Source organism: Daucus carota, chromosome 3 (assembly GCF_001625215.2).
Source record: "Daucus carota subsp. sativus chromosome 3, DH1 v3.0, whole genome shotgun sequence".
Taxonomy (NCBI): Eukaryota; Viridiplantae; Streptophyta; class Magnoliopsida; order Apiales; family Apiaceae; genus Daucus; species Daucus carota.
In genome coordinates, this window is record NC_030383.2 from 35,700,577 (window position 1) to 35,705,302 (window position 4,726).

The following is a 4,726-nucleotide window of genomic DNA, read 5'->3' on the forward strand; positions in this document are numbered from 1 at the left end:
TTTAGATAAAATTGTGCCATTTAAATATTCTATTTTCTTTTTTTAAAAAACAAATGATATTATTAAGACCAAACGCTTAACAAGACAGATATTGAAAACCGGCACAAACTGTCAACTACAAAATAAAGAATGAACTAAATAAATAGTCATTTTGTTTTCAGATTGCTTATTACATAAAATATTCATATTCTTTAATCTAAAAAATATTATAATGATGTGTCAAGCAATCCGACCTATATCAATTATGAAACTAGTAGCATCACAATTGATATTCACATAAGTATCATTTATAACCTAATGTTTAATGTTTAGAATTATCATTCAAATCAACTGATACCGGAGCTTCAAATGTCCCCAAAATATGAACAATTTTTCGTTGGGAAAGATGCGTGTCCACTGTCGTCTCAAAAAACCGTATAAATCTTTGTCAGAATGATAACTGAAACACGTATCAAGATGCACATGGATAAAAAAAACACAACAGTGACATCTTAAAAAGATGAACACACTCTCACATCCAAAAAAATGGGCACGACTAACCTTGATAACACGTTACTCACCAAGATATAATCCAAAAAGATTAGATTTAGGTTTTATTAAAAAAACTGATAAATAAAAGAGGGGATGAGGAGCGAATGAATTAATTGGAGGAGATGAAAATCTGGAAGACGGAGATGTGACGGCTGAAATCCTAATTACAGGACTCCACTATCAAAACAAAAGAGAATTGTATTGAAAAAATTGCCATTTAAATACTCAATATTGTCCCAAACTCTTTTTACAAAGAGCAGTGCTAGGTATTTTAAATAAAATTTTCATAACACCGTGACAAATTTATTTAGAGATCTCTTAATTTTCATAACACATGACAAATTTATTCAGGATCCCATATTATTATTAAGAAAGTTATCATCCATATATTAACAACCCTGTATTTGGGGAAATTTGTTGGGTGAAATTTGGGTGTCTGCTTTCACTTTTACAAATTATATAAAAAACAGTATAGGGTTTTACTCAATAAACTCTGTTCCCTGCAGGATGTGATAGGAACCTAAACAGAATAATCTCTGCTTTCTTTAGTGCACCATATTATGAACCCATCAACTGGCTCCAAAAGAATCAACAGAGCTAACCAGACGAGCATGTTATGAACCAAGCAACCAAACCCAGACTACATGGTTTCGCCCACAAACGAGAGACATATGAGTGGATTCAATCATTCAAAACCACCAGCAGAAACAAATTCCGAAATTGTATAATTTAACAAACAAGACTGAAACATTCCATAAGTATCAAAAGTTTGAAACAGACAGTTACAATCCTGATCACCACTAAAAAGAGATTTTAAGCATCAAGCAGCCTAATGCTGTTACTTAATAAAGATCCCCTTGTGGGTGTGAATCACACAATCGGATTTCGGGTAGGACACGCAAGTAAGCAAGTAACCCTCTCCCATTTGTTTGTCATCAAGGAACGATCCATCAGCCTGGTCAACGGAGCCTTCAATAATCTTTCCAGCACAGGTAGAGCATGCACCTGCCCTGCAAGAATATGGAAGCTCCACACCTGCCTCCTCAGCAGCATCTAGGATGTAGCAATCATCTTCAGCCTCGAATTCGTGCTCTACACCTTCTGGGGTCACCAGCTTGATCTTGTATGCAGCCATTGCAGAAGCTTTGAATCCATTACCAGATTTCAATCCAAAGGATTTGGAAACGCTTTTCACATACCCTATGGATGGAGGACTCTTAACAAGAGCACTCGACTTCTGGCACCTCGGGGCAGTGCTGAACATGCATTGGGAAGGAATACTCACAGTTGACATGTTTACCTGTAATTATGGAGAGCAGTATTTCAGCTTTAGCACACTTTGTCAAATTAAAAAGCAAGCCTCAACGTCAATCTTATAACAACATTACGTGGTGGCACAAAAATCAAGAATGGAAATATAGCCGGGCTACACCTACCCTTAACCAATAAGAGGTATGTTGTGTGTGCTTATTCTATTCCTCCCATTTAAAAGTACTCTGTATCCTATCATCAAAAATCACATATACATGACATAAATAGGGCTTCATATACATGACAGAAATCGGGCTGCATATACTGATGAAAGTTGATATGGGTATTTTTAAAGCTGACAATAGCCAGCCAGCTTATCAACTTATTCCTGTAATACGGGGAAAATATCTGAATTCTGAAGAATATAAAACAAGTTAAATGCATGGCTCTATGTTGCTTTCTGAATCCCTGGTGCCGGAGAGATCTACAAAATGAGGTGGGTCATTTAAATGATTATTATGGATGATAATCTAAGTGCTTACTACACTGATAATTTAAAATTTTCATATATATTTGATGACTCAACATATTCTGCAACTATTTAGCTCTTTCAAGATAACCGTGGTGTTTGGGTAGTTGGAAAGGAGTGGTATGGTCTTGGAATGAGAGGTTATGAGATATAAGCGATATACAGAGAGGATGATAAATAATGCAAAAAACATAATGTATCATTTCATTTTCTTATTTTTCCAATCCAAACCTCAACATAACTTATTGGATTTTAAGTTGAGCACAGTAAATAATATTAACTGCATTTCATTTTCTTATCCTTCCGGTCCCCAACCATATAAACAACATCATAATATTCACATAAGAAACATCCTACAGGAAGAAATTATGTGTCAAAATCATACATGTATATGTAACGCCAATAAGGAATATTCCAAAAATTAGCAATCTCCTATCACACCAACACCTACAAAGGAGCACATTTAAAATTTGTACCGACCGCTTTATCTATCTATGTAATCACATTGACAAGCTAAAGTGCTAAACACATAAGATTTAAACATGGAAATCATATTTGTTCCACTGCAGAGCATTTCAGCAAACAATGTACAATCACTAAATCCCTCATCCGTGTATTACAACTAACTGTTTGCAGTGTTTTGGTTAAACTACGCGTCTATTTCATAAACAAACCCTTCTATGGCTACATATATACATTACAACACACAATTTAAGACCCTTCTGCACATGTGAATGATAAACAAGGGGAAAAAGTTATAAATTGAGGAATTAAAATCAGTAGTATACTAAAAAAATCTTACTTTCACAAAGATTACAAAGCAAAGCAACAAAAAACAGAATAACATAGAACCCCCTTGAAGAGAAGCCAAAACTAAAGATACAATCTTGATTCTTGATAACAGCAACACAAGAATCCTCAAAAATAAATATACCCAATAAATCATTTCATCAATCTAGTAACATGAATAAATAAAAAAACAATCTTGACAATTATAATCTATAAATCAAAGCTAGAAAGACAATAATTTATCAAAGAACAAAGAACCCTTAAAAAGACTATAACAAGGAAGAAGATAGAGAAGAGAAAGAGAAGATCTTACAGAGGAGGATCTGGCGACTGAGCTGTGGATCTAAAGCTTACGAGGAGAAAACGAAAGGGTTGTATGTATTAACGAGTGTTTGTGTGTGTGTGAATATATAGGTGAGATTTGGTGAGAGTGGGCGGCTTTTGAAAACTATGGAGAGACGATCATATGAAAAATATGACCTTGTTTTGTCTTCGAGAGGGTACTAGTAACCAGTGTGTGTGCGCGTTAGTGCCGGCTGGTTTTGGTCTCTACTTTTATGATTCTGTATGCGATTACTAGAGCTGTATTTGGGCCTAAAACTTTTGCCCAGCCTGGTCCCAAAAAACCGGTCCGTTCTCATTTTAGACCGAATTCAATATTATCGTTCACAATATTAATTTTTTTAAGAAAAATAAAGCTTCTATTGCTGAAAATTCCCGTCATATATTATTGAATCCAATACAGAGCATGGAGGACTCGTAAAACTAACAAAGCAATTTAGCTCACAAGGGACGAGCCATCAAATAGGCTGTCCTATTAGCTAATCTTCTAACATGTCGTACTTTAAAATCTTCTCTAAATATCAACCTCTCCGTACACACTTTAATAGTATGGACAACTTCTAATTGGTAGTCTTCCTCGCCATTAATCGCTTAGACTGCTAGTACAGAATCTAACTCGATTAGCACATCTCTATCATCCCTCAACGTGATCCATAACTCGATTAGCACATCTTTATCATCCCTCAACGTGATCCATGACAAGGCCTCCTCGATACGCACCCATAACAGAAGCTATCACGCTAAACTTCATGCTAAACTTAATATATTTAGAACGATAATATTGAATTCGCATCCATTATTTATGATAATATATTTAGATTTTTTAAATTTTATTTACTATTTATTTTTTATTATATTAATACATTTTTTTTGTTTTAATTAAAAATAAATACTAAATAAAATTGATAAAATCTGAATATATTGTCATAAATGCTAGAAGTCATAACCTTTTAATTGGTTGTGGTAGTATTCAAAAATAATGTGTCAAACTCTCTAAATAATATTTTTACTCCTTGAACTGAAATTTGGAGGTACTTGATTGATATTTATTGTGACTTTAATGATTGAAATGAGACCCTGATAAGATTAGTGAGCAAAGTGATATATGACCTCCACTTCAGTGACCACTTTGATATTTAACCGTAATTTCTTCCAACCATTGGGACCGATATTACTCAGATGAGGATTATATGATTCCTGCCAAGTCTGATAACCCGACTTTACCGTATAGTGACAATCATTACACTACAAGAAAAACTGCTTTTAGCGACCGACTATCAGCGA

General features: G+C 34.4%; 1 non-coding gene across 1 annotated transcript; it reads right to left on the reverse strand.

Annotated features, from left to right (window-relative positions):
- Positions 1 to 1,235: 1,235 nt before the first annotated feature.
- LOC108210515 (uncharacterized) lies at positions 1,236 to 3,697 on the reverse strand. The gene is made up of 2 exons (XR_010289567.1): positions 3,414 to 3,697; positions 1,236 to 1,831 (listed from the first exon to the last, which is right to left on the reverse strand). It is a non-coding gene; the product is annotated as an uncharacterized LOC108210515 (transcript).
- Between the last annotated feature and the right edge of the window lie 1,029 nt (positions 3,698 to 4,726).